The 12,985-nt window shown below is 37.8% G+C and overlaps 1 long non-coding RNA gene across 1 annotated transcript in view; it reads right to left on the minus strand.

Annotated features, from left to right (window-relative positions):
- Positions 1 to 998: 998 nt before the first annotated feature.
- Positions 999 to 12,985, minus strand: part of LOC115334567 — a 58,044-nt gene continuing 46,057 nt past the window's right edge. The window contains exon 4 of the long non-coding RNA XR_005934015.1: positions 999 to 1,822. This is a non-coding gene — a long non-coding RNA (uncharacterized LOC115334567). The remainder of the gene's footprint in view (positions 1,823 to 12,985) is intronic.

Consider the following 12,985-nt stretch of genomic DNA (forward strand, 5'->3'; position numbering starts at 1 on the left):
GTGTATATGTGAATACATTATGTATATTCTAGTGCGCTATCATTATAGTGCAGAAATTTTCTGTTGGAAGTTAATGTAAATGCAAATGCCTATTTCCCATCCCTCTCTGACCTCACAATGCATCATACCATTTAGTTTAGGAGAGGCTTCCTTTCTGTAATAACTGCATTTATTGCTTCCACATGAAAAATAAAAATTGTATTTGAACTTAAGATTTTAAAGATGATGATTAAACTTTTAAAAATTAAAATGCTTTTGCAGCACTTCATGGATGTTACTCTGAAAATGCCTTATAGTCCCATTCTCTTCTAGAGCAATTGTTTCACAGCTGAATGTCATCAAGAAGTTATGCTCTATACTGTTTTAAAAATAAGTGCCTCCTTTCAAGCTTTTTATGGAGATGTTTTCCTCCATAAATTTCAAAATGAAAACACAGGTAGTGTTTTGATGTGAAAGGTAGTCCCAATTTATATAATTCCTTATACCATTAGTTGTTTCTTTTGAAGTACAAATATCCTACCAAGATGAAAAACTAATTAGTCCTATCTAGATCACTCAGTCCTGTCAGAAATAAAATACCTTATCAGGACTAAAAATATCAATAGTGAATTTGCTGCTTCTATAAAATCTCTATAGCAGCAGCTGCCAAAGTATGGTACATAACACACAAGCCATTTTTCCCAATACAGAAGTAAGAGCTGGTCATGGCCAGGGATATTAGTGACTACAACTAGTGATGGTGGCTCCTGTACACAAAAAAAAGTGATAAAGCTCTGCTCTAAAGCCTTTACTTAATTTTAGGGAAATATATATAGTTGTAGAAAATATTTATTTATTACAAAATGTTTAGAAATATCACAGGCTTCTTTTCATAAATTTATTTCAAAATAATTTATATCTAGTGAAGCCTTCATTTAGTAATCTGAAAGATTCATTACTACATAGCTAGAAAAGATTGTACTTAAATATAACGAGACCATTTACTTATGTATCTAAAATGCCATATTAGTAGTAAATCATTATATTAATTGGGAAACTATCTGATAATCTAGTACACTTCACTGATTTCTTTACAAATCTGGTAAATGCAAAGGAAGTTTTCCAAAGTTTCCTAAGGAGATTTCATAGAAGACCATCTTAATGACAAGACGTTCTTTCTTGTCCTTGGGTCTTGGAGACGTCATGGAAGCAACTCTGTACTGTAGCTGCTAGAACTAGAAGAGAGAATGTCACTGAATGATACACATACACAGGCAAAAACAATGGGCTAAATTTTTTCTAGAACACTTACAAGGTTTCATATGAAATAAGTACTTCAGAAAACTTACAAATAATTTGTGTTAGCCCCATACCCTTAATGTTACTGAAGATCTCTGTGAAATGACAAGTGGATTCAAAGACACTAGTAGTATTCCATGCCTGAAATACCTTAGAGGAAAAAAGACCACATAAATTTGATCCAAATGACTAAGCTTTGCTACTGCATGAGCAAATCAAGATGACAAGGTAATGTCATTTCATTAAAAAAAGTCATTGTTTTGACATGTTTAATTCAACCTACAGTAATCTGATCAGCTTCAGAGTGTAGAAAGCCTGAAGATTACTTGGTGTCATCTGTTTTGGCACTTAAACTGTGTATTAATTAGTGATGTGAACTTTGAACATATAAGGCAGTTTTCACCATACGCTAACAAGCAGTGTCATAGTGTCTCCTCATCAACACTAGCTTCATGTTCTACTTCCACAATCTTTCCAAGCATTTTGAAATAACACCCTAGGTTCTTAATCCTTCTCCAGCTGAACTTTTTTCTCCCACTGGGACCTGTAATGAAAACGAGAATGAATAATTAGCAGTTTTTCTCATTGTTGACAAATTCTTAGAGCTTATAATTGTAGATGCTTCCAGCAGTCCTGTAAATCCATTCAGTTTCAGAAGCAATACCATTTGTAGGAACTGAAAAGTCACACAAATGCATTGTCTCAAAGTTCTCATATACTAAGTTTATAATGGACTTTCATTGTGGTTCACATTTTTTTCCCATCTACACATTGCATTGTAACTGCAAAGCTCCCACCTGTCCTTTAACTCTGTACAGAAGCCCAGCTGTGAGGATGTAACTGCCTTCTAACAGGGCTCTTATTGCTGTGGCATATTGATGTGTTTAGATGACTGCATCCACATAGACAGGCTATCCTGGCTTTCATAACTTCACAGTTGTGTAAGCAGCCACATGAAAAGCTTTCGGAGTGCTCATCTTCAGAACTGAAAATGTAAAAATATTCATATTTTTTTCATAGAAAAATGAAGGTTTTTCTCAAGTGACCAATAGAGAATACAGAATGGTATGGGAAATGAAGGTCTGTTGAAGCAAAGTTTGTCCAGGTTATGGCCAAGAAATCTTCTTACAGTGTTTAATCTTATGACAGCTGTGTTCCATAGAACTGCCAGTCACAGTGTTGACAGTTGTGCCTTGACAGTGAGAAGGTTTTGGTAATCAATTTGCAACTCAGACTATTTTTAAAAAATAAATTGGAATAGCCATCTCCTTTAAAGTCTTTAAGCCAAATGCAAAATGCATTCCTCTGATACCACTTTTCTGTGTTTGAAAAACATCAATGTATATGGTTAGAGTCTTCCTGAATGCTGTTGCATGGATGGTCACTAAGTTGCTGATCCAGTCTGTGGATCCCTTGTGCTTCTAAGATTAGCAAGCCTGAGCAGCACTCAAGATACTGAATTTGTGTCTGTCCTATCAAATACTGCCTCAGCTACAAAACCAATACTGGTACAGGAAACAGTGTGAACCCCAAGACTGTCTAGGAGCTTAAATGTGCTCTCTCACAAAATCTCTACATTGCAGAACTCTAGGTTATATTATTTTATAATTAGTGAAGTAGTTAGCATGACGCAGATAACAAATGAGTGATATAAAGCTTTAGAAAGACACAAAATCCCAATTTTTTTTCAGTCGTTGTAGGGAAGAGAAGACCGCAGGCCTACTGGACCAGGTCACCTATGCCACAGAGAGATTTTAGAACTATTCTCTCTTTTACTCATCCTATTCTGTCCAGTTCAATTTTTCATTTGTCAGTAAATATAGTCCTCTCAGGTTTTTTCTCTGATACTGTGGTTTCTAATAGTAGTAGGGCAATGTTATTGTGTTACATAAAGTTCCTAGTGCCTATTCAGTGCAGAACCCCATCCTCTCCCCTTAATACAAGAAGGATGATCCAAGGACACAATGAAATATACTTAAAAATAGACTCATTCAGATGCTTTTTAAAAAGAAAATGGAAGTTAATTTCCAAACTAAGACTAAGATTCACTGGCTGAAAAGAATATGCATGAATTAATTACAGTTTAGCAAAAAAACCCAATGTTTCTTTGATCTATAGCTACCTTAAAATCCTATTTGAGGAATAGTGGCATTATGTTATTTCGTGGTGTTACATAATTAAATAAGGTTAATTTGTATAAATAATTTTTAGAGACAATTGGGCAATTGTTGATTTTTGGAGAAAAACTGAAAGCAAAATGGATTTAATTTCTAAGTTGCTTTTAGGTGCTTGTACTCTCTTCTAAGACATTCCATACTGCGAAGTGAAGCAATGTCTACCTCAGTGGATCCAATTCAGATTCATAATCAATATCATAAAGAAAAATGAGACAATGTATTGGAGCTTTCACTGAATAAGGAAGAAGCATATAGAATCAAAATACCATTTTTCCACATTTCCAATGTTTTGGGTATCAGGCATTTTCATTAAAAATCTTGTGAAAGTACTTTCTAGGTATAAAATTTCATTTAGGTCAAACTATGTTTTCTTTCTAACAGTTTGAGAGGAAAATTTTCAACCAAACATTTCTGACAACTTTACCTAGAAAACACCTTGCTCTGAAGTTATATTTTTATGTCAATGGCATTTGTAAAGTAGCCTGACCGACTGTATTGTATTTATTATGTTATCTTTTAAAACTGACTCAGCCCTTTTGGAAGAGAATTAGAACCTTTCAGAAATGCCAAGAAATGCCTTAAACAACACTGTGCTGTCTGTACTCCCTTGACCTGAGCCACATTAGCATCACTGATTATTTTACTGAAGAAAAGCAATTAGAAAGATCAGACAGGGCACTCCTTTAAATAAAAATAAAAATAATACACACACCCCCGAAGTCCAACATCCTTTGTTCTGATTTCTTATTTGCTCCTAACAGACAGGACTTAGTTTAGAAAAAATCAGTTCTTTGTTTTTGAATACTAAAAAGTTTCTTAAGTTCTACTTTCTGTTCCATTTTTCAGATAAGACTAGGATAAAAACCAAAGTTCCACCAGAACAATTTTTTTTCCAGCCAAGATATAACCACCCCTTTTAAGAACCGACTGAAGTGTTTCCATCTGCTTTGAGTGCTGCACCTGAAGCCCGTGTTGGAGGTTTTATCCTGCCAACATTTATATGCTGATTACTCCTATAAAACTTGAGAGTCATTTCCCCAGCAGCACCTGGAATAATTGCAGAGTGACTGGCAAATGAATCATGAAGGTACTGTTAAGTGTGCCAGTCACTGTGCAGCTAATAATTCTCCAGAATCAACATGAAACGTCAGCGTATGACCTTTTGCTTTACTGCAGCCCTGATTTTGTATCCCTCTTCCCTTGATCTGTTTGTTGCTGCATGTAACAATGACAACAAAAGGAAGGACCATCCACACTGGATTCTTTTCCGTTAAAATGAACTATGTTCATTAAAATCAACGAGTGTAAGGGTTGCTAAATCCAAAGGGCCTTTTATCAAAATAGATGACTACTTACTGGCTGAAGATACCCTTTACATTGATATGCACCAGTTGTGCTTTAGTTTTTAAGGGTGTAATGTACTTTTAAAAAACAGGTTAAAACTCCTCATTGTATAAATTGTGTATCCTATGTTCTCAAAGAACAACATTTACATAATACATTCACCACAGTTGCTTTTCTGATTAACTTTTTTAAAAAGTTGTGAATGTGAGTATAACATGGCATCTGGCTTTTTTCATCTGAGAAAGAAGGATAAATTATTTCAAAGCTATCTTATCCCTTCATGCCAACAACTCCATCTTAAAGAAAAATCAGGCTACTTAGTCAAAGATGCTAGTAGTTTGTGATAGTTTACTTTTGTATTGGGTTTGCGTGGCAAGGTTTTGGTAGCTGGCGTGCTACAGGGGTGGCTTCAGTGAGAAGCTGCTGGAAGCTTCCCCCATGTCCCATAGAGCCAATACCAGCCGGCTCTAAGATGGACCCATGGCTGGCCAAGGCCGAGCCCATCAGCAACAGTCGTAGCGCCTCTGGGATAACATATTTAAAAAGGGGAAAAGTTGCTGTGCAAACAAACCCCTGCAGCTGGAGAAAGGAGTGAGAATATGAGAAAGAAACAACCCTGCAGACACCCAGGTCAGTGAAGAAGGAGGGGGAGGAGGTGCTCCAGGCGCCAGAGCAGAGATTCCCCCTGCAGCCTGTGGTGAAGACCATGGTGAGGCAGGTTGTCCCCCTGCAGCCCATGGAGGTCCACGGTGGAGCAGATCTCCACCTGCAGCCCATGGAGGACCCCACGCCGGAGCAGGTGAGTGCCCAAAGGAGGCTGTGACCCCGTGGGAAGCCTGCGCTGGAGCAGGCTCCTGGCAGGACCTGTGGCCCACGGAGAGAGAGGAGCCTACGCTAGAGCAGGTTTTCTGGCAGTACTTGTGACCCCGTGGGGGACCCACGCTGGAGCAGTCTGTGCCTGAAGGACTGCACCCCAAGGAAGGGACAAATGCTGGAGCAGTTTGTGAAGAACTGCAGCCCGTGGGAAGGACTCAGACTGGAGAAGTTCGTGGAGGACTGTCTCCCGTGGGAGGGACCCCATGCTGGAGCAGGGGAAGAGTGATGAGTCCTGCCCCTGAGGAATAAGGATCGGCAGAGACAGCGTGTGATGAACTGACTGCAACCCCCATTCCCTGTCAATTGGGAGTGAAGTTAAGCCCAGGAAGAAGGGAGGGGTGGGGAGAAGGTGTCTTTAAGATTTGGTTTTATTTCTCATTATCCTACTCTAATTTGATTGGTAATAAACTAAATTAATTATCTTCCCAAGTCCAGTCTGCTTTGCCCGTGACAGTAATTGGTGAGTGATGAACCTGTCCTTATCTCAACCCATGAGCCTTTCGTTATATTTTTCTCTCCCCTGTCCAGCTGTGGAGGGGGAGTGATAGTGTGGCTTTGGTGGGCACCAGGGATCCAGCCAGGGTCAACCCACCACGTTAGGGGTAATAATGTCTAACAAGTCCAGGACAATCACCTGATAAGAAGATGTCCTAGCCAGAGCTGTTTCGGAATATTTTGACAACATGTTTTTCATCAGAAAACTGTGTTTCACTAAACCCAAAGCTTTAAATTTAAAAATATAATCTTCAATATAATGTACATGATTTCATAAATACGTAATTTCTTCTGGAGAGTTAAGTATGAGATTTTCCATAAGGGCTCCCATATCCAGCAAGGTGCCCTAAATTCTGGGCTTCTGTTTCCTCTGCGTTACACCTCTTCCTCTCACATTACATTTTTCATGCTATTTCTGGAAGGGTTTACTTTCATTGTAATGCAGGATGAAAACAGTTTTACAAGCCTCAAAAGTATCTGAAAGACAAAAGTTTGATTTTCTGACACTTGACAACCACTTATGATCACCACAGAAAGAAATGATGGCAACTATTGATCCCCAGTCTGTCAGTCTTGCTGTGTTTTAATGGAGCAGAAGGTTTGGGGATTATATAACCGATATTAGACATAGGATACACCTGAGTGCTGTCCAAGAGAACCATTTCCACCTGTTCTCCTATTTGTAATGGGACTCTGTGGCTTCAGAATATGTATAGCATATAATTCTATTGCAAGTGCAGGATACTCATATTAGGAAAATATTAATTATGTAGGATGTTGGTTTTTTTCACTCTGTTAATCCTCAATTAAAATGATGCCTAAGAGTAGTGCAGTTACCACAACCATAATTAATGATCTTCCTTTGGCTTACTTGGCTGATAGCTGCCAAAACGTAAAAAGAGAGAATAAATATTCTAATAAACCAGGAATCCTGGAAACCTCAGTAGTCTGAGTATTTCCACCACTATATTTCAAAATACTTTCTTTCTCCTTCCTTTTCCAAATCACCACCTCCTGATGCTCTTCTCCTGTTTCCGCTTCACTCACCAAAAGGTCCTTTGGAAGAATCCTGTCTCATGCTGCACCTGAGGTGTTCCTGGTGCCTAAAGAAGCAGCCACAGGAGGACAGCAGCCACTGCCTGGCAGTCCCTACCTTCCAGGTAGGGAAAGGTGTCACTGATCATGCACTATAAAGGCATCTCAGGGAAGCACACCACAATCCTGGAGCTAGTTTTGAAAATACATAGCTGTAATTATGCAGTTACTCATGGTAGTCTCAGCTTTATTGTGTTAATGCTCCTACCTTCCTAAGCCTTGGCCCAGCAGGATTAAGCCCAGAACTAAGAAGCAAAAGCCATTTGTGTCTGCCAGTTGAGTTGAATTAATGGTGCTTGTGGTGTTTGAAGTTGTATAGAGAAATTCTCACATATTAAAGGACAGATACTTTTGCAACTTCATACTTTCTTATAGAAACATCTTGGAAATTGTAACTGCTGTTTTTACCCTGCTACTATCATGTTATTTAAATCATCAAGTTTACAAAGTTCATGAAATACGCTGTAGTTTAGGAATTGCTTCTAGTGCGTGCCTTTTCGACTTTCTGAGAGATAGGCCATATCTTTAATATCAATATTTATTTCCTCTTTGAATGCTTTCTCTCTCAGCAACATCAGAAAGTGCCCCATGTGAAAAATGGTTCTAATAATTATGTATTGTGGCAAAACTTTCCTGAACCACACAGGCAGTAGAAAGAACAAAGTCTGAACTTCATTGATAAAATATGGGGAGATCAAATGGGTGGCCTTTTGACCAACATAAGCAGACTCAGTATAAATTCTACAGCAAGGAACCTCGGAATTTTTAAAATGAGAGCAAGTCAGAAAACAGGGGATGATGTACCCAAACCAACAGCGGCAAGTGTTTACAGCTTAGTATATGTGTGAGACTGGAGGTAAGGACAGGGAAGCTCATGTCCCTTACCTATCCCTCTGAGTCTAAAGCACACTTCCCTCTCTGAAAATTCGTCTGCAGGACATTTGGATGGGTCATACAGGCTGTATTTGGCACACAGGTTATTGCCTTAAAAATCTTGCTGTAGAAGATGCCAGTGGGAATACAACAGTAAGTTCATATTTCCTCTTTTACTAATGCAGTATATATACTACTAACAACTCTTATATGACTAATTTATCACACTGCCTATGAATGCTACCAAATCCATAAAGCTTCCCCTTCATAATTAAATGTTTAAATCTAGTACCTAACTAAAGGTTACTATTAGAAGAAGAACTGAGGATAAATAGCAAGGTGTGCATTTTCTTTCTTAGTTCATTAAGAACAATATTTATGTATTCATGTAGTTGCCTGGTTTAAGAAGTTGTCACAAATAGGCTGAAGATACTTATGACAGCCAGTCATTTACAGAAGTTTTAGAAGCTCCTCCATCTTCCAAGAACAATCTCCCAATTAACCGCTTCAACATGAAATTGTGAAATTCCTAACGTGATAATACCAAGAAGCACAACATTTGGAGGAAGATATTTTGATATGAACAGAGCTGGTAGCAGTAATACAGCAATAATTGCTGGCTCATTTACGGACTATTTAGCTCGTGCAGTGAACCAGATGAGAACAGCTAATGAGCACAGCTTCTTACTGTAATTAGTAGAACAGTAGTGGCTCACAGATGATTTACAGTTTGCAAAAGTCAGTGTATTTACTGAATAGCTTGTGTTCTCTGTGAAGTTGTGCCCATATGATGACCTGAGGATACCATGCTTTACTTTCTAATAAGCCGTAAGAGTGATTTATAAGCTCAGAATTCATGTAAATCTAACAGAAATACAACACTGAAGATTTGTGTGTGCTGTCTCTTAGCCTGCATCCTAGACTATCAGAACCTATTTTGCTAGTTGACATATTTTCTTTCATTTTTGTTGTTGCAGAAATAAATTAAAAAACAAATGGTATAATTCTTGCCCTACTGGCAGAGTAAAGACCATTTTCTGTTGTGGTAAGTCGCAGAAATATGTGCTCTGCAGAGCTAGAATTCAAACTGGCATATGGGCTAAAGAAGGGACAGCAAAATACGGCGGTAAAATGTTTGCAAAAGAGCACTTGATCAAAATTCACATCAGTGCAATACTGATATTTAGAGACCCCTAAATGAACAAATGGATATATTTAAGAAAGGTTTAATTCTCTTCCATTCCTCAGCTATACTTCTGTATGGACTGCTTATAGTCAAGAATGCGAATAGAAATGTCAGACAACTATACCAAAGTGATATTTACTAAATCTATGCAGAAATATTAAGTGTTCTTATGAAATGTCCAGCTCAATGTTGCAGATTCACAGAACTTAACCAGAAGCGAAACTGATCTCAAGTTTCTATTATTTCTATCATCTGCACTATTATTTCTATCACTGTGAGTGAGTGATACTGTTGTTCTTGAAGGATATCAACTGAAACTGTGAAACTACTCAGGCCTAGTAAAACCATAGCAGAGGCCTTCCTGTAGCTTATCTCTGTACACTTGAAATCATACCTCTAAGAGTAACCAAAAAATAATGCAGGTGGGGAATAAAAATAAATTACGATGGTAACAGTAGTGCATAATTTTAAAAATACATGAATAAACTTTTCGTTAGAGAAGAACGTAGCTTCTGAGTAAGATATACCTCTGCTTCAAAACACAATCAAGGCAATGGAGTTATTCAGCATATTCAATTCAAATTTACTGGTCAAGTTCAGAGGAAACAGAAGTGACACAGCACTTAAATTTGAAACACGAGCAAAAGAACTTCCTAAACATTTCATTTTCAGAGTCTAATAAATACTACGTGATAGTTTTATTTTACTGATGGTAGTTTGTAATTTATTTAACCATCCAATGATTAGATCTCTCACACGCAACATGGAAAACCTCAGGCCCTTCCGAGTCTTCATCAATATGTTCTGTCCACTATATTGTACTGTAAGGACACGTTCATCTCATTTGCTCATGCTGACCTATTTGCTCTATCTTGCAGGTACTACTTAAATATTTAATGGCTTAGAGAAAGGGAATTCAAATGAAGACATTTGACATACTAGGAATGTACTGGGTTCACTGCCTTAATCAATTATACTCATTAGCTCAAAAAAATTTTAAGAGTGATGAAAAGATCACTCAGTCCATAAGAGACACTGGTAGTACCCCTAAGTCAAATCTAGCTACTTACAGTACTGTTCTAGTAAGTCACTGAAATGGGTTTGAACACTTTTATGAGGGGAGAACAGAATATACTTCTTCCAGGGTTCTGCTTGAATGGGGGAGGTTGGACAAGATGATCTCCAGAGACACCTTCCAACCTCAACCATTCTGTGATTCTCAGGTTATATGTGGGATTTTTTGATTTTTTTTGCAAACCAAGAACAAGTATTTATTTATAAAGCCCTGACACAAAATGTTTTATTTGTCAGCTTGCTGGCTGGACAATTAAAAGTCAACTAGTTATATAAGACAATGCGCAAAATAGACTAAGCAAAATTAAGTAGTGTAGAATCCTAAGCAGTAAAATTCAATATATTTTGGTTTGGTTCTTTGCAGTTCCTACCCACTCTTTTTCACTACTTCTTTTGTGTTTTCATCGTACTGCATCCTGGAGGGGAATTGTGAAGCATGATAAAATGTCATTAAAATGCTTCAGCAGCAACTCTTCAGCAAAATAAGTAGGAAGTACTGATATCCACAAGGTTCACTCAGAGTAGGGAGGCATTATCAGTGCCCAAGTATGCTATTACAAATCTGCTCCAAATTATAGTACTATCGTACTAGTTGGGAAGAGTTTTCAGGTAATTTAGCAACTATTTGATGCAGAGAAGTTGAATACTTTGGCTAGTGAAACAGCTATCCATAGGATCACAGACACTCTTCCTGCTTTTAAATATTTTTTGATTTTGCACCGGTTTCATTTTCTTGCCTATAGCCCCTCATCACCATGGTTTCTTTCTCACTTTTGTGTCTTTTAAAATGAGGAACAGCATATTGCCTTCTCTGCATAATTATTTCCCATTCCTATTTGGAAACTTGGGTCCCTTTGTGACTGTATAATGAAAAAAGCTGTCTGTCAAAACTCAGAATTGTCACTTTCAGCTGCTGGAAACAACCATCTCAGTCCCAAACACCACTGAAAATTTTGGCTACAGAGCATGATTAGTCTCTCCTGTCTGACCTAGTGTACCCAGTTGCATTGATTATGTGCTTAAAGGTAAACAAGAGAGAACAGTAATTTTGTATGAAAGCTGCACAAAGGCAGCTTCCTGTTTACCAGCAAGCCCCCTAGATCTTTTCTGGGTTTGTTTTGTCAATTTTTCTTTTCCTGTCATGACTTTAAATTTATCTTCAGGAGTGTCGCAAAACTGTCCATTTAGAAAGTGAATACAAAAGTTCTCCTTGTACAGACAAACTTTAAGAACTTTTCTCTGCAGAATTTCTATGAACTGAGATTTTTTTCACAGATTTAGCCACTGGCTGGATTTGAGTGCATTTATATATGGATGGTGAAAATCACATGTCTTTTTCCACGCTGACTTTCACCACAAAACTACAAGTACATATAGCAAAACTGTGAGGAGCTGGAGTTTCTCAGAAAATGTTTAAGAGATGAACAAACCCATCTTCTCTAAATGTTGTTTTTTCAAACCTTACCCAGGGTGACTGGCAAATTTAGAAAAAAAATTAAAATATGGCATTTCAATGGAAAGGTAGACACTATCACCTGTACATCCTATACTACTATTGTATGCTCTTTTTTTCCCAAATATACAATTATTAAAAGGAAAAAGGCTTTAAGTTGATGCTGATAAACTATGCCTTGAATTACTACTACTCTGATATACATACAGTAGATGAACCTTTAAACTTAGTTTACTCAGAGAAGAATCTAAATTACATTGTATAATACATTTAAGGGTTATTTATGATATTTTATTAAGTTAGTCCAAACCTACAGGGGTAGAATGACTTCAAAATAAAGTGTGATCCATTACAAATGAAGTGTTTTTCCCTAGAACTTCCATTTTTATAAACATAAAGATGAGTTTCCTCTTTATGCATTGCACTCTGTTTTGCAGGGTTCTTTGATCCAGTTGCACTGTCACAGACATCTCTACACACTTTCTGTTATAGGTAAGTTCACACTTCCGTAAATGATAAACCACACCACAGTGACAAGCTGCATAACGCTCAGAAAATCCTCTAAACTGAGAGGCTTTTCAGCCTGGGAAAGTAGAAGAAGGGAATTCTGAGCGTACATGCTTGCCCTGTTATTTTTCCCCAGACATCCATTTATAGCCAGTCCTTTTTTCCCCTTCAGACCAGTGAGCTTCTACTAGCACACGACAGGTGACCCTGGGTCTAAGACTCCTACCCTGCTCCTGGAGAAGAAGCCTGCCAGCTCAGTCTTTTTCCTAACAGTCGGTATTGACTAGTCAGAGGTTTTGATAAGTGATTGAGATCTATCCGTCTGGCCTGGACTTAGCAGCAGGATGGCTCTGCCTGAAACCCCAGCTGCTGTGCAGGTCCAGGCAGAAGCAGGTACAGAGGACTAGGTGAAACTTTGATCCGAATCAGTATGACCGGTCTTTCAATATTCTTTTGAACCGTTTCAATTGTTTCTGTGCATTTAAAAAAAATTTACCTTTTGCCTCAAAAAGCATATGGGAGATAGATAAAAAATAATCACCTAATACACCTGAGCGCATATCTCAAACGAGAGGGAGTAGAAGGAAATCTGATTAGTAAGAAGATTCACATTTCACATAGAGTTTT

This window comes from Aquila chrysaetos, chromosome 2 (genome assembly GCF_900496995.4).
Source record: "Aquila chrysaetos chrysaetos chromosome 2, bAquChr1.4, whole genome shotgun sequence".
Lineage (NCBI taxonomy): Eukaryota > Metazoa > Chordata > Aves > Accipitriformes > Accipitridae > Aquila > Aquila chrysaetos.